Source organism: Musa acuminata, chromosome BXJ2-5 (assembly GCF_036884655.1).
Source record: "Musa acuminata AAA Group cultivar baxijiao chromosome BXJ2-5, Cavendish_Baxijiao_AAA, whole genome shotgun sequence".
Taxonomy (NCBI): domain Eukaryota; kingdom Viridiplantae; phylum Streptophyta; class Magnoliopsida; order Zingiberales; family Musaceae; genus Musa; species Musa acuminata.
Window position 1 is genome coordinate 36935091 of NC_088342.1, and position 18724 is coordinate 36953814.

General features: G+C 35.0%; 1 long non-coding RNA gene and 1 pseudogene across 1 annotated transcript; both read left to right on the forward strand.

Annotated features, from left to right (window-relative positions):
- Positions 1–6125: 6125 nt before the first annotated feature.
- On the forward strand, positions 6126–10232 carry LOC135612660 (uncharacterized). The gene is made up of 2 exons (XR_010487035.1): positions 6126–7708; positions 9929–10232. It is a non-coding gene; the product is annotated as an uncharacterized LOC135612660 (long non-coding RNA).
- A 4434-nt stretch (positions 10233–14666) lies between these two features.
- Positions 14667–17386, forward strand: LOC135611777 (DIS3-like exonuclease 2; annotated as a pseudogene).
- Positions 17387–18724: the final 1338 nt, after the last annotated feature.

Sequence of the window (18724 nt, forward strand, 5' to 3'; positions counted from 1 at the left end):
TCCTAAGTTTTATCTAACCGGTAGCTACCAAAGTAGCCTGGGATGATAGACTTATGGGATATGAATTACAATAAAGTTCATATCATTCGTGGGATATTTTAGATTATATTTTATCTTTTTATATTGATCCTGTAGTCACCAAAGTAACTTGGATCAATAATCTATAAAATATATTATGTAATTCATCCTAAATGACATTAAATAAAATAATATTCATGATGGCATATATAATTATAAGATTTAGACAATCCCAAAGAAAAATCAATTTCAAAAAATTATATGATGGGGTAGGATGATACTGTTTTGGGTATTCTTATAGTTTAGGGTTGTATACCCAAAGGTAACAATACTATTCCACAAGAATGGTATCAGTCCTCCATAAGTGATCTTGAGTGAACACTAGATATGTTAATATTTCATCTAAAGGTGAAATATAGATGATATCAATAGTTCATCATATTTTGGAAACTCAAAGCATTAATGTTATATTATTACTATGGCACTTCCTTTATTGTGTTTTTGTAAATGTCCCTATACTTTCTGAAATAAATGGCTTGAGCATATGTAAGTTGTATTGAGTAAGTGATATCTTGATCAGATTAATTGAATAGAACATAAATTACTGAAAGTTCTATGAAATAAATAATTAAGGTGACTAATCAAGAAAGGTATGAAAGACTCAATTTTATGATACTTAGACTTCAGTATAGTTTACAACTAGCACATAAGAATATCTAATGATCAATTTAAATTTTCTGATAAGTCATTATTTAACACCTTAATATGATAGTATTTGAGAAATTTAAGATTATATCCTCAAAATAAATGATAAAGATATAAGCTCAAGACTCATAATATTTTGAGTACTACTCAGGGAGTATGTAATACCAAAATAAGGGTGAAGCGTAAGTCACCTGAGTTTATAATTACTATATAAACTCATGAAAGAATATCTTCACAAAAATTGTTGCTTTTGTAGCAAATAAAGTTATGTGAAGAAGAAATATACTATAAGATTTGATTTGAAATGAAAAAGGTATAAATATAACCTTTATATGGTTCAAATCAAATATTATAGATATTATTGATGGATTAATTTGATGCTTCATCATATGTTACCAATAATAGATATTCATTAAAATAAAAAGAAAAATTAAGAGGGATAAAACCAAAAGAGAATGAGATATTTATCAATGTAGCGAATCATCTTAAAGTGAATGCGATGTTAGTTTGTATTTATCGCTTATATCTAAAGATAAAGATGATTCAATTTGATAAATCTTGAGAATCTATATTATGTTCTTATAGTTCTGTGAATTTTAGTTCTTTACCTAGAATTGTTATAATATTATTTTCCTTTTGGTGGTTGTAAATTTACTGTGATTCAATAAAATTAACCTTTGAATCCTGCATAATAGTCTATACAGAATTAATATGAATCATAAGTTTACAATGATTCTACAATTAAATATCGAAGTGAAATATAGTTTTATAAACTCCTTAAGGTTATGTTTATCACTATATGCTTTTGTCTCAGTAAAAAGAGACATTTTATCACCATATAAATAATCTGTTGAGATATGATTATATATATCTAATTCATGTAAAGTCTTTTAACCGTTTATACTCTTGAAGTGTATATAAATAAAGTTGATAGACAATCAGATAAAAGAGTCAAGATCATCATATCTAACAAGGGTGATAAATTTTTTGGTATTTATGATGAATCCAATTATAATTCTTTTGCTAGATTCTTAAAAAAATAAGGTATATGATTTACCAAATGTGTTACAGTAGAATATGATTGCTGAAAGATATCATCGTACCTTATAGATATGGTTAAGAGCAATGATAAGTTATTCTTTTGTACCCAAATCAATGTGAGAAGAAGCTCCAGACAACTATATATATCTTGAATGTTCCTAGTAAGTAAATTACATAACTTCTTTTAAGTTATGAAATAATAGGAAACCTAAGTTAAGATATTTATATATTTAAAATTATCCTATGGAGATAAGGATCTTCAACTCACATAAAATAAAATTAGATTTAATAATTATTTTAAATATTTTATTATCTATTCAGAAAAGTTTAAAGGGGTACATATTTTATTACTCTAATTATAGTACGAGGACAATTAAATCTGGTAACTTAAGATTCCTATAAAATAGCAAATCAGTGGGAGTGAAAATCTTGAAATTTAATTTTGATATAAAGGAGATACAAGTTAATACTCTTTTATTATTCGAGAGATTGTTGTTACTCAAATCATTAAATGATTTGATAAAAGTGAATAACAAAATAACATTACTAAACTCCCACATTATATATTGATATCATTATTAATAGTCTTGTAGAATAACCATAATTGATAACTTTGAGAATATCTCAAAGGAGAAGGAATCATGTCATTTATGGTTATTATGTTGCATATCTACAAGAATTATATTATGATATAGGAATAAGAATGGATCCCTTATTTTTGTCATGGGTCATGAAAAGTAATGATTCTGAAAAGTAATATGATGCAATAAAAGAAGAGTTAAAATTAATAACCAGAATAGTGTTTGATAAATTTATCGAATTGTCCAATAATTGTAAAAGAGTCTATTATATAAATGTGACTCAAAGGACAATGTCAAATGATATAATGGTCAGACTTGTGGTTAAAAGTTTTACTCATAAAGAATGTATCGACCATAATGAGATTTTTAATGAACTCGTTAAGAATCATCATGACATTAGTGATTCATTATGAGTTTTGAGTTATATCATAATGATATGAAAATATTTTTAAAAGATCTAGCTTTATATGAGTTACTCTAAATGATTTACAAAGAAAATGAAAGAAATATAAAGTTTGGTATGCAATTTCAAGAATCCATTTATGACCTTAAACAAGCTTCAAGATAATGATATATAAAGGTTCTTGATATCATTATTTTAGATTTAAGGTAAATACTATTAATTAATATTTATATCAGTGGAACCAAGTTTATTATATTGGTCTTATGTATGGATAATATTTTACTTTACCAATAGTTATCTTGATTTATTATACTAAATCAAGAAATTTGTCACTAAGAATTTTAAGATGGTTGATATGAATAAGACATCTTATATTATTAACATTGAGTAATTCAAAGATAGACCTTAATGATTATGAAGATTATCTTAGAAAGGATATATCAACCGAGTCTTGAAAATATTTTAATATACAGGTTTGTTAAGTCAATCATAAAAACAAAGTTTTAGTAAATAGTAAATATTTTAAAATGACTAGAAAGAAATTAGATAAATAAGATATTCTTTGTATATGCGCAGTTGAAAGTCTATGCTCAAGCCTATGTTAAAAAAGATGTCAGTTTTTACAATTAAAATGTTGGGTATATATTGGAGTTACACATAAGTATAAACATTAAAGGACTACAGAGAAAGTAATAAGATATTCGGAAGGGACAAAGGATTATATACTCACATGTATGAAATTATATCAGCTTGAAATAATAGTTTTTTTCAGATGTTGATTATATAAATTACCTCGATAATAGGAAGTCCACCTTACGGTTAATATCTATGTAAATTAGAGGGGTAATTTATTATTATTAATAATAGAAGTTGTTAGACTCAATTACCAAGTCGTTGAAGATATTTTATGATATTGCAGTAGTTTTCTTCAATAAGAATGACAAGTACTATTGCATCTATATGCATTATGGTATAAAGTATTTGATAGTTAGAGAAGATGAGTCCAGAAACATCTAATGTCAATTAATTACTTAAGTTCTACTATATTGATTACTGATCCATTCACTTAGGACTTACAGTCTAAAGTATTTTAAAAGAACATGTTCTTATGATTGGGTTTGTGAGCAACCCATAAAGGATATGGTGATACATGTTTTAGTAGATACTATAATTGACATTCTTGCTTACGTACTTAAAGTTATTTGTTTCTGCTATCCTGTTCACAATTATGTATGTACATATTATGGTTGAATGTGATGATAGGATTATCTTGACAAGATAAATTATATGGGTCATTTTGGACTGTATTAAGAAAGGCTAACAGTATTGTGGTACATAGAAGGAAGTGTGACTCTAATGGCATACAACTGTTATGACTCATATTGTTAGTCAGACTTAATATTAATAGATGTCTATGACAAGGGCTATAGCTCAGTTGGTAGAGCACCTCGTTTACACGCGCGCCAATGCTTTTCAAAGGAGCCTATTATGCAATGAACATAATTGATCGTATTGAGAAATCGATGTCTTACTCCATAGGTTCGAGGGAACAAGAGAACAATAGCCTGACAAATATTTGGTTCGGTCCGATTCAGGCGCGAATTCAGTTGCCAAATCAAATAGAACCCGCCATTGATTTGATAGTTGATAAGGTAAATACCCAGCCCATTCAATGCTAGGCATAATGAGTATAAGGGCCTCAAAATAACCTCTTTTCGTCCTATGAACTTTAAGGTGTATGAAGTCTCATATTCGACTGTTGCAGCGGAGCGATAGAGATTCCATTTAACTTAGGTTGATCTAGGCCGAATTATTATTATTATTGGACTTATTGGCCTATTTTCTAAAAATTCATACGCGTGTATATAGTTTTTCTAAAATTTCAAAATCCAATTGAGTCAAATTGTTTCTAAATAAATTTTATTTATTTATTTTTTTATTTTAAATCCTTTTGTATATTACTAATTAATGGGCCAAGTGGGAGAATGTTAGATTATATGGCCCTATTTAATTAAGTAAGATATATTATAGATATGATTGGATTCTGGTTATTGGCCAATAGAAAAGAAGTCGATGTTAAAGTAGGATTCCTTAGTAGATAACTATGATGGGAGGAACTCTCCTACTAACTTATCCTAGATCCTCTACTCTCGCCTATAAATTGAATTGACAGGACCTCTAGGGGCTAAGGGTGCATCTGAGTGGTCCTGTGAAAAGATAGGAAGAGAGGAGAAGGATCTAGTTCTCCTTGTAGATCCTTGTAGATTGATATTTCAGATCCAAAAATAGAGCGCTTGTAGATCAGATAAGGTTTATTTTTTTGAACAATAAGAAAGGTACGCATCGTAATATTGTTAGATCCAATTTATTTGATTTCAATCTTGGCATAAAAGTTTTTTCATATTACATATAGCATGATTACATATTTTATGCTTACAGTTTATATGGAGAAAAGGTAGAGTAGTGGTGCATCTGATGCAGGTGATGAGATTGGTAATAGATGTTTTACTAGTCTTTATTTTGATAAGGAGGCTGTAGAATCTGAGAAAGGTAGAGAAGCATTGTTGTCTGCCGCTGTGAGATGTGGAGTTCCTGATTATATGTGTACACATCATGGCAAGACTATATGTGTACTAATGATTTAGATAAGGTCAGAAGAAGAAGAAGTTTCCAAGTAGAGGTATCAATTATGTTCACAGGTACGAGCACGAGGAATAAATGCAAATGGAGGTATTTTCTATTATTCGCATGGTGATGGAGCAGGAAAGGGTAAAAGCACTTTCCTTCTTCCCTCGTACCCATCCTCGTCATGTCAATATGTGAGTCAACATGATTCAAATCAAATCAAAGTTGGGTTGAGCCTTGTTAATTTTCCTATAAAATTCACTCCTCTTGTACACTATAGGTGTTCATCGTTTGTAGTGGCAAAACTGTGTCTCTATTCTGCACTCTAAGCCAATCGATGTAAACTGTCTCTTATACTCTTTCTCAAATGGTATTCACATAATACTTCCTCTTTTGAATCTACTAATCATTAAATGAATGATATCATTCTTTCTGTTCTCCTTAAGAAAAATATCTAAAATGATTTCACGCTTACTGATTTCTCGATTGTGAAGAGCACTTTAAGTTATTTTCCCTGAGAGAAGTCAGAGAACCTTGAGAGATTGATCAGGTAGTTGTATAATATCTCTCATATTTGAAAATTTATTAATAAGGATTTATATGTAAATTGGAGGACCTATATGTATATATAGAAGTTTCAAGGATTAAACTGTTACGTTGCAAAAAGAAAAAAATAAAAAAAACCAAAAATTTTGGTTTTATCCCACTGCCTCCCACGCTCTCAGAGAGAGGAGCGGTGGGGCGTGGGGAGAAGAAGAGAGGAAGAAGAGGGAGAAGAGAAGAAGAAGAAGAAGAAGAAGAGAGGAGGATAGCTGCGGCAAGGCTGCAACGAGGAGGTTTATGGCGTTGGGGAGGAAAAGGGAAGAGGAGAAGAAGAGAAGGAGAAGAAGAGGAAAAAGAGAAGGAAGAGGGAGAGGAGCGAGAGGTGGCAGCAGCTAGGGCTGCAGCACCTCTGTTTCCTGCAAGTGGAAACAGAGGAGAGGTGTGGGGCATTCGAAGAGGAGAAGAAGAAGAAGAGGAAGAGGAAGCAGGAGAAGAGGTTGTGATTCCTCTGTTTCCAGCAGAGGAAACAGAGGAGAGGGTGTGTGTGACGCCGGGGAGGAGGAGGGAAGAAGAAGAGGAGAAGAAGAAGAGAAGGGAAAGGAGGAGCTGCGGCTGCGGCGGTGGAAGCTGCAGCTGGAAGAGAAGGAGAGGAAGAGATGGTGAGGAAGAAGAGAAGAAGTAGAAGCGGGTGAAGAGGCGGCACCTCTGTTTCCTGCAGGAGGAAACAGAGGAAAGGAGGTGCTGTTCGTCAGGGAGAAGAAGGGGAAGAAGGAGAAGAAGAGAAGAAGAAGAAAGGAAGGAGAAGGAAGAGGAGAAGGGAAAGAAGTAGCTGCGGCTGCGGCTGTGGCAGCTGCAGCTGTGGCAGGGAAAGAGGAAGAGGAAGGAAGAAGGGAAGGAGAGGAAGAAGAGAAGGGGAAGAAGGGGCTGCGGCTACGGCGATGGCAGCTGCAGTTGGAAGAGAAGAAGGAGAGGAAGATGAGAAGGGGAGGGAGAAGAGGCTGTGGCCGTGGCTGAGGCTGCGACTGCAGCAGTGCAGCTGGGAAAGAAGAGAAGGAAAGGAAGAAGAAGAGAAAGGAAGAAGGGAAGGAGAGGGAGAAGAGAAGGGGAAGAAGGGGTTGCGGCTGCGGCGATGGCAGCTGCAGTTGGAAGAGAAGAAGGAGAGGAAGATGAGCAGGGGAGGAAGAAGAGACTATGGCCGCGGCCGAGGCTGCGACTGCAGCAGTGCAGCTGGGAAAGAAGAGAAGGAAAGGAAGAAGAAGAGAAAGGAAAAGGGAAGAAGAGAGGAAGAGGAGAAGGGGAGGCAGCTGCGGTAGTGGCAGCTGCAGCTGGAAGAGAAGGAGAGGAAATAGAGCAGGGGAGGAAGAATAGGCTGCGGTTGTGGTGGCTGCGGCCATGGCTGCGACTGCGACTGTGGCAGTTGCAGTTGGGAAAGAAAGGAAAGGAAAGAGGGAAAAAGGTGCTGTGGACGGGAATACGGCCGCAGCAGCAGAGACTGCGTATGCAGTAGCTGTGTCTGCGAAAGAAGGGGAGGAAGAAGGCAGTGCGGTGGAAGGGGCAGCGACTGTGGCAGCGGCAGCAGCAGTGGTTGTGGTCGCTGCGTTTGGGAAAGAAAAAGAAGGAATGAGAGTAAGAGAGAGCAGGTGACTGTGCCTTAATATTCGGCACGTGGTGTAGTTGCGAAGAAAGAAAGAAAACGAGTACACAGAACAAAACAGGGAGGGGACGGAGGAAAAGTAGAAAAAGGATTCGAGCGTACACTTTCTTCAAATCTTTGGATCAAAACCTTCAAAAGGCAAGTTTCCCGATCGTTTCTCCTGTTATTTTTATAATCTTTCCTATTGCAAGTCTCTTGATCTTTCCTTACTGTAATTTTATCTCTACATTTGCTTTGAATATGAGGAACATTGAATTGTTCTAGCCTTGTATTTGATATATCTCCTGTTTAGACGTAATGATTTGAATCTGTGCAACTCTTGAGATTCTGACCTTTCTACCTTTGTATGGTTATAACTTCACGTATTGACATCTGATTTGGATAAAACTTATTTGATCAGAATATAGACTCATAAACCTTTCTTTTGATAGCATATTTTAAGAATTCAGAGTAAGTTTATCTGCCCAAACTTCTGTTTCAAATGAGCCTACAGATTCTGCAAAACAGGGATCGTAATTTCTGACCTTTTGATACTAATCTGCCTATAAGTCGATGTTGGAAACTCCGATTTGTTCAAAGCTTATTTCATTGGAAACTAGACTCGTAGATTTTTTTTTAATACCTGGATTGAAAGATTTAGAGTCCAAATGCTTGCCTAGTTTTCTGTTGAAACCGACCTTGTGAATTCTGTAAAATTGAGATTTGTTCTTTGATCTTGGGTTACTAAATCTATTGCAACTCTTTGTTGGAAACTTCGATTCATACGAGACTTATTCTATCTGAAAGTAAGTTGAAATATCTTTCCAATGATATATTTCTGAGTAAATTAGAGCATGATTGATAGTTTGAATCATTTATTCAATGTGCCTCTTGAATTCTATCAGAAATCGAGCTTTGGTCGATTTCGCATATTCTGGTTTCATTCCTTTGGAAATTGATATCCTTTAGCTTTCTTATTCAATTGAGCTTTATATTACTACTTTGAATTCTTGTATGCTCTCGTCCTTAAAATTATTTGTATTCTTGAAAACTATTGTGTAATGTTTATACTATATCATATTGACTCATATAGGCACATGTATATCCCATTATTCCGCATTTGCTTTCGATATGTGTCTATTCCAGTTTCATTCCTTTGGACATTGAATTCATCTAACCTTCTTATTTGAATTGAGTTATATATGTTTGCTTGGAATCCTTAAATGCTCTTGCTTTCATTTTCTTTCAAATCTGAATACAATTGTGAAAGATTATTGCTTACTTCACATTGACTCGTAAAGGCACATGTACGTTTTGTTGTTCCGCGAGTGCTTTTGATATGTGTTATTTATTGTTCATACTATCCTTTTGTACTCTGGTGTTTGTGGGATATTGTGAACCTTTGCCAGAAATGGTGAAGGGAGTTATGCATAGAGCTTGAGATGCTCTGTCGGCCCTTATGACTTCACTCAGACGTGGGTGGATGGAGCTCACAGACGTGGGAGACCTCCCAGACGTGGGAGACCTCCCAAACATGGGAGACTTATGTTTGGTGGTCATTCAGAAATGGATGTACTATATTATGTTATGGTCCCACTTCACCTTCTGTATGTTTGATATGGTATCCAAAGCTTTGGTTATATGTTTCTATACGTGCTTTGGATACGAATGATATGAATGCAACGTCAAATTCGACGGTTGAGCTTCTGTTTCGTATTCGTTATTGATATGCTCCGAAATGGTCTATATGCCATTGATATGTTCCGAAATGTCCCTTTTGTCATTGATATACTTCGAAACATTTCATACGCCATTGATAAGCTCTGAAATGTTTCATTCGTTATTGATATGCTCCAAAATGTTTCCTATGCCATTGATATACTTCAAAATGCTTCACATACCATTGATATATTCCGAAATGTTTCATTTGTCATTGATATGCTCTGAAACATTTCATATGCCTTTGATATGCTCCGAAATGTTTCATTTGCTATTGTTATGCTCCTAATATTTCATTTGTCATTGATATGCTCTGGAACATTTCATACGCTATTGGTATGCTCCAATTACTCGGTGCTCCGTTTGCTATAAACTGATATGTTCTGAAATGTCCTATTTGCCATTGATATGCATCGGAACATCTCATACGCTATTGATATGCTCCAATTACTCTATGCTTCATTTGTTTTGGAACCAAATATGTTTCGATTGAAATGACACATATGATTTGTATCTAATGATATGTTACCTTGAAAAATCTTGTATTCTGCCTTACATTATGATATCTTACTTGTTTGAAATCGTTCCTTTTGTTCTTAATATGCTTTGTCACTTGCTGAGCTGTTTTTAGCTCACTCCGTTGTTATATAAATCTTTCAGGTCAAGTTATCACTCTTTGAGATGTTTTGAATTGGGTTGAGGCAGTGGAGAGCTATTCAGAATTATGGGCAAGTCTTATTGGTTATTATGTTATTGTTGTATAAACATATGTTGTATGTAATGAAATGTTGTCGATGAACCGAAATGGATATACCTTGTGAAAGTGTTAGAAGATCTCTCTTATTTGGAATTTCGGAATGTTAAGTCTAGTTTACGATATTATGAACTTGTGGTAAATGGTTGGAGTTATGATTGTATAAATTACATAGCTCGTGGATTTATAAATGTTGTTCATGTTTGTTAAGTTGGCTTGGGTTGCCATAAATATGAATTATCGAGTGATGTGATATATGATTATAAACTGCACAGGTTTTATAGATGTGAATTTGATAGAATGTTTTTCAGTATCTTCAAATGTTAGTTTGGATCCTGGATTGGTTTTTGTTGAAAATTTTAATATTATCGATATTATTTGAGGGGGCGTGACAAGTTGGAGTCTTCGTACATTCCCCCCATGCTCTCTTGGAATGCTAGTATATTGTTGTGTTTCTCTTGAGGGCACATGAGAAACAAAGCCATCCTTGAGAATGATGGTACAAGTGAAGCTGCTTATGTTGGCACTAACCCTTCATGGTTGAATTCCTGGAGTTCTATTTTAGGGTCTTTAGATTACAATGAGTTTGAAAGAGATTGTTCCACAACGTAATCTTCAAGAACATCATTTTTGAACCAAAACAATATAGCGAAGACCAATGCACTTTAGACACTGGGTAGAATGTCCAATGCAACTATGGTGGAAGGGAGCCCATTGGACACTAGGTAGGTCAAAGACAGAAGCCCCATGTCCAATGATTTCACCCTAAACCCTTATACAAAAATACTAAACCCTAAACATTAAACCCGCAACTCTAAAACCTAAACCCGAAATATCAAACACTCAACCCTAAACCCTCAACCCTCAACAATAAATCATAAACCCTCAACCCAAAACCTCAAACCGTCAACAGTAACCCATAAACCCTACACTCTCAACTCTCAACCCTCAACCTTAAATTTTAACCATAAACCTTAAACCCTAAAGCCTCAACTTTAAATCCTATACCTTGAACCCTCAACCCTAAAACCTAAACCATAAACCCTTAACCTTAAACCCTAAATCTACAACCCTAAATCGAAAATACTTGACCCTCAACTCTAAGTCATATTTCCATCTACTCTGATCTTCTTCTTGAAGATCCATTCACAACCAATGGGTACAAAACACTTGTGTGTATCATGTTGAATCTCATATTTTGATGATGAAATCAATTAATAAGTTTGTTATCTAATATGTGTTTTGAGTGTCGTAGGACTATCTTCGATCATGGAGAGAGAATTTAATTAAAGTAGAAAGAATCAATGTTGGGCCGAAGTGAAACAAGTTAGAAGATTAGACGTCTAGCTGAATGATTGATCGATATGTCGACAGAAGGCTTCATGCTATGAGTTCGAGCTTCGGGCCAAGAAGATCATACATTACGCTAAGGAGATCCGATGTTGCGGGAAGACAATATGCCGATTGGGTAATATACTGAAGGAGAGGATGATACGTCGAAGGGTCGAATGAAGTGCTAGATAAACCAATGACATGTCGAACAACATGTGATTAATACATTATAATAATTTGTCTAAATATCAAATGACTAGAACTAAAGTATCTTTTATAAATAAAGAAAGAAAGGCTCTTGAAAGACTCTTAATTAATGAAGACATCTGAGTAGTTTCCATCATGATTATGGCCATGACATAGAGGACTATCATGACTTGAAGGAACAAATCGAATGACTCATTCATTGGGGACACCTCGAGAGGTTCGTCCGAAGGCACCGGGAGGAGATATCTTCTTAGGTCGTAAAGTCTATACCCAAGCTACCACTGAAAAGCGCTTGAGGTCAGAAGATGACTCAAAAATAACCTTTAAGGAAGAAGAGACGGAGTACCTCGATCCAAATTAAGATGATGCCTTTGTAGTCTCCATAAGGATAATTAATGCCCGAGTAAAGAGGGTTATGATTGATATAAGTTGACCTATCGATATCTTCTACTTTGAAACTTTTTAAAAGCTTGGGCTTTTGGCTAACGATCTCATCCCTATTATTTCTTCATTGATGGGGTTCATTGGCGACTCTATCTCCCCTCTCTAGACTCTAAGCCTACATATTACGGTTGGGGACTAGCCTTGCTCTAAAACAATGATGACCAAATTTATAGTAGTCGACATTCCCTTAGTGTACAATGTCATTATAGGTCGACCCACACTCAACAGGCTGAGGGCAACGGTGTCGACATACCATATAGTTATATATATATATATATATATATATATATATATATATATATATATATATATATATATATATATATATATATATATATATATATATATATATATATATATATATATATATATATATATATATATATATATGTATTAACGATCAATCATCATCTGACATATAATCATGAAAGTTATCATGGATGGAAAAGGTCCATGTTATCCTCCACCCATCTGCTCACATGGACAAAATTATAAGAGAGAGACGTTTGGACAATTACAAATTGTCCTCTCTAAGGCCAGGTGACATCTCGAGAGTTTGATACCTTTACTTCGAAGTCACCTCAGCCACCACCTCAAACACTCCTATGTCTTTGGATTTGGACAATGTCGGATTGACTCATATATCAATAATGATTTTTCTACGTTAATAATAAAATTATTTTATTAATAAAAAAATATGGTACACACCACCCACACATTATATTAGAAAATAACATAAATTGCTAATCTAGTTTTTAGTTATCTCTATTACACCTTTTATAAGCCTAAGTACCGCAAAAGAGAGATTTAGAAATAAAAAATCATAATTACATCAAACTAAATAAATCATTTGTTCTTTCCTTGTTGGAAGAAGATAACATCCTAAATTTATTTTGAAAATAATCTTCTAAATTTTATTTATAATCATAAGTTAATTTCTTTATTTTTTCATATTTTCTTTCTTTGTAATCTAGAAACTACATTAGAATTATTTCACATATCGCAACTTGTGATTGAGAAATAGTAGCTCCTTAACTAATTGAATTTATTCAAATAAGATATAAACTAATTTGGTATATATCAGACTCCCCCTATTGATGTCACACGTATCAAACTCCTCCCATCAGTAGGTGTGCATTGTAAGCTTTTAAATTAATTTAATTAACTTTTTATTTATAAACTAAAATACACTTATTTATTTTCTAACTAAAATAAAATAAATACACTTATCAAGAATTTTAATAAAATAAAATAATATTTCTTGTATTAATACCTTTAAAATATAAAATATTTCCCATAATACCTTGAAGTAATATTTCCTATAACAATAAGGCATAGTTTTATTATTTTTAATTAATATGAAATCAAAGATAGAAATTAAAATCTCATACATTTTTATAAGTCTTTCTCTTCTCCTATTTAGTTGGTTAGAATTATTATCTTCTCATCCATCTTAAGTGATCAAAGAATTTGATCGTGCGAAAAGATTTGTGGAGGTATTCTAAATAGGTTCCCCATCTAAACCAGAGGTTCGATAGTGGGGAAAGATTTGAGGAGGTTTTCAATTCTAGGTAAGCTATTTAATTATTTCATATTTTAAATGATAATATGTTCTATTATTAAGATTAATTATATCAATATATTTTTATGCATATTATATCATATTCAAATCTTAATTCACCTTCATTCATGAAAATATGCAATCAACTCTTGGCATAAATAATTGTAGAAATTCTCTTTCTAACCGATGTAAAATAAAATTTTGAATTATAATATGATGTTAAATAATTAATCTTATCAATTTGATTTGTTAAGATAATGTCACAAAATTATTATATTTTATTATTTTCAATTTTATCTATTTTATTCAATTATTTAGATGAACTCTAAAATTTATAAAAAATGAAAATTAGATTGGGTAGTGTTGGAACTTACCCAACTCGGATCGGATCAAGGCTTGGGCGCGAGCCCGATCCAAATGGGCCTGGTTCGATTCCTAGTTATCCTACTGGCTGAACCCAATTCGGGTCTCCGCATGGGTGGATTGGCAAAGACCAACGGCCAACCCAAGTCGAGGTAAGCATAATTAGGTCGGTTTAGGCTTATTAAGCTTGGCTTAGTCCTAATTCGGTCTGCTTCTGGTCGGTTCAAACTCATTTTGGTGGTTTCAATCTGATATCATATCGGTTTACAAATCGATTGTGACTTGTTGAGTATGGTTCAAGGAGAAATTAAACCTAATTAGAGTCGGTTTAACTTGGTTTAATAACAATTGGGCTTAGTTGGAGCCGGTTTAGTGTGTTGCTCAACATATGCTAAATTCATTCGACCAGATTGGTTGGCTAAGTCAAGCATACTGAATTATGTGTATTTATGATATATGAAACTCTTAATATAAATAATCAAAAAAGTTTCACAAGTAATAATTGTCTTATGATTTTTCAGGGTTCTTACAAAACTTTCTAGTTCCAAAAATTATTGAATTATTTTATTTATTTATTTATTTATATTCAGATAAATAAAAAGATCGAGTCCTCTTCTCGAAGTTTTTATTTTAATTTATATAAGCAAAATAAAATATGAATTAATTAACGACGTTCAGTCAATGATCTGAATTAATTATCTCGACGTAGCTGCCAAGAGGCCGACAAAGCAGCGGCGCAGGCGACACCATGGCCTTCCTACCAGGTTGGCCTTAGCGCCTCCATCCTCTTCGTTCCATCTGCTCTCCTTCAAGATTTGACCGAAAAATCTGTTCTTTTTCTTTTGTCTGATGTTCTGCAGGGATCCCGAATATAACCACCCTTTGCCGACTTCCTCTGTTCCTGTTGTTGTGGCAGCTCCTCCACGCAATTCGCAGATGAACTTTGCTCTTCATTGGCCAGAGCAGGCAGTCAAAGAGGCGATCGAGGTAAACCTGTTGTCTGCTACAAAAGGAGATGAACTCTTACGGTGGAAACCATACTGATCAAGTCTTTGATCTTGCAGAAAGGTCGTGCCTTTAAAGCAACATTTCGCGTGAACGCATATGACCGGAAAGAGTCAGTAACAAGCTTGTTCTTTACTGTTCTTGCAGAATTCTTATTGGGTGTTTGTTTTTTGGCTGCTGCAGGCCTTCTGTACCGTCGACGGTCTCCCGGTGGACGTTCTCATTAATGGAGCTGATGCACAAAACAGAGCGGTATGTTCATTCGGTATGTCTTTGCGGATCACATTTGCGCAGTGTGATGATTCCTTTACGTTATTATGTGTAGATAGAAGGTGATGTGGTCGCTGTAATGTTGGATCCTGTTGTGTACTGGACCAAGTTGAGAGGATCGAATGATGCTCTGATCTCCAAGGCATCAACCGATTCAACTAAGAACAGGGATTCCGAGCAGGGAATACGTGCTCCGTTGAGTTGCAATCCATCGAACCGACCAACTGGGAGAGTCTTGTCTATCATCAGAAGCTCTCCTCGTCGTGAAGCAGTGATTGGTCTTCTTGCTTCGAATCCATGGTTTCCTGAAGGAGAAGAATATGGAAGAGAGTTGGATTACATACAACTCGTACATACAAATTCCAAATTGCCAATGATGGTAATCACTGTGGAAAGTCTTCCAGGTTGTGCAAAGGAAAGGCTCATCAATGGCGATGTATCAATCGAAAGGGAATTGGTAGCCGCTCGAATAAAGGTGTGGAAGGAAGGAAGTGTCTGCCCCAAAGCACATGTTATCCGTATGTTGGGACGAACTGAGGAAATTGAGCCACAGATAAGTGCTGTATTGTTTGAGCATGCAATCAGAGCTGCAGACTTCTCTCCGGAGTCTTTGTCTTGTCTTCCAGAAGCACCACGGAAGATCCCTACGGAGGAATATGAGACCAGAAAGGACCTTAGAAACACTTGCACCTTCACAATCGATCCTGCATCTGCTACCGACCTCGATGATGCATTATCTATCGAAAAGTATTCCGAATCGGTGTCCACATCGCTGATGTTTCAAGGTTTGTACTTCCAGAGACAGCATTAGATAGAGAAGCCCGAATTCGTACACACCGCAGCACAAGCTGCCAATGTTGCCTCCAGAGCTTTCTGAGGAAGCGTGTTCCCTTGTACCAGGTGAGGATAGACTTGCCTTCTCCATCACTTGGGACATTGATGACACTGGAAACATCACCGTGCGGTGGATCGGCCGATCTGTGATCCATTCATGCTGCAAGCTATCATACGATGATGTGCAGGACATCATTGATGGATGATTTGAGGTTGATGTTTCAGGGAAAACGGTACCTAAATTACATGGGCAGTTTGAGTTAAAGGATGTTGTTGATTCTCTTAGAAGCCTGCATGGGATCACCAAGAAGATGAGGGAGATCAGATTAAGAAATGGAGCATTTTGGATTGAGACTCCTAAGCTTATCTTCTTGTTGGATGAGAGTGGGAATCCATATGACAGCTTACTTGATGTGCGGGAGGAGTCAAGTTGTCTTGTTGAGGAGTTGATGCTGTTGACAAATAGATCAGTTGCAGAGGTCATATCCAAGGCTTTCCCAGGCTGTGCTATACTTCGCAGGCATGCTGAGCCAATGTCGATGAAGCTCAAAGAGTTCCAAGAATTTTGTAGGAAACGTGGACTCGAGTTGGATGTTTCATCATCCGGCAAACTTCAGCTCGCACTACCCAAGATGAGAGAGAAACTGAAGAATGATCCTGTGTTGCTTCAAATTCTTTTGGCACGTGCTGCAAGGACAATGCAATTAGCAATCTATTTTTGGACAAGAGATTTGAGAGGCAGAGAAGATGAGTGGGCTCATTATAGACTGTCAATCCCACTCTACACACATTTCACTTCTCCATTGAGAAGGTATGCTGACATTATTGTACATAGAACATTGGCCGCAGTGGCTGAAACTGAAGAGGTTTATGTGGAGAAAAGGCAGAGTAGTGGTGCATCTGATGCAGGTGATGGGATTGGCAATAGATGTTTTACTGGTCTTTATTGTGATAAGGAGTCTGTAGAATCTGAGGAAGGTAGAGAAGCATTGTTGTCTGCAGCTGTGAGATATGGAGTTCCTGCATCTGAAGTGGTAACTGAAGTTGCTGTATATTGTAATGAAAGAAAAAGTGCTAGCAAGCATGCTGAGCAATCTGCAAGAAAATGTTTATCTTTGGGTTTTGCCGAAGAACAAGGAGGTAATTTTATTTATTTTTTTCACTTATGGTATTTTATTTTTCTAAAGAATAAGTGATGAAGACAGATTTTGATCCTAATATTTATTTATTTATACTCTTATACCTAAATATTGTAAGGATATCATATGTTTTGATACTCTTATAAATTGAGAAATAAAATATATAATAAGGATATCATATGTTATGATACTGTTATGCCTAAATATTCCATATCTGACTTTCAAAAATGAGAAATGTATAGTAGATATAAAAAATCTGAAAAAAAATATATCAACCAATATCTCTTGGAAAAAGGAATTGTTTATATTATAAAATTAAATAGTAATAACATCGTAAATATATTATGATTATACAAAAGATATATAACTTCTTGCAGCTCAAGAGATAGCTACTGATCATATTACGATTAATTTGTTGTCATATATAAAAAACAATGATAATACTTGATTATTTTCATTGGCATTTTGGGTTGAGCATAAGAAGTTGATCTTTATATTGTCATTATTATTTACATGTGATGTTTTCCGATGCTAGGGTTCTAAGAGTAGGATCAACTTTCATGACAGTCTACATAAACAAATTTGCTGTAAGATCTTAGCACCTCATCTGGATATAAATTTGTACTTTTACTACTATATTAATCTCATGGATTCTTCTTCTTTTCTCATAGATCGAGGGATGATATATTTTGGTAAAGTTGATGGATTGACTGTCGAATGGACTGAAACTACTGGTACATTGGTTCTTATTGCACTGAAGACTAAACCCTCACAGAGAAGTGATCTTTCTGAGAAGTGTCATGTGATTGAAGATGTAGTGTTGATGATGAGCCACTACCAAATAGTTACACCCGAAGATCAAAATGAATGCATCTCTACCGTTACGAGTTGTTGTAATAGAGAAGGCAATGTAACTACAATTGCTCCCCTATGCTTTCCTTTGGTGATTCGAGTTTTATCCACCATTCCTGTGGTTGTTCATGCTGTTGGAGGAAGCAAAGGTCATGTACACATCATGGCAAGACTATATATGCACTGATGATTTAGATAAGGTCAGAAGAAGAAGAAGAAGTTTCTAAGTAGAGATATCAATTATGTTCATAGGTACGAGCACGAGGAATAAATGCAAATGGAGGTATTTTCTATTATTCGTATAGTGATCGAGCAGGAAAGGGTAAAAGCACTTTCCTTCTTCCCTCGTACCCATCCTCGTCATGTCAATATGTGAGTCGATACGATTCAAATCAAATCAAAGTTGGGTTGAGCCTTGTTAATTTTCCTATACAATTCACTCCTCTTGTACACTACAGGTGTTCATCGTTTGTAGCAACAAAACTGTGTCTCTATTCTGCACTCCAAGCCAATCGGTGTAAACTATCTCTTATACTCTTCCTCAAATGGTATCAACATAATACTTCCTCTTTTGAATCTACTAATCATTACATGAACGATATCATACTTTCTGTTCTCCTTAAGAAAAATGTATAAAATGATTTCACCCTTACTGATTTCTCGATTGTGAAGAGCACTTAAAGTTATTTTTCATG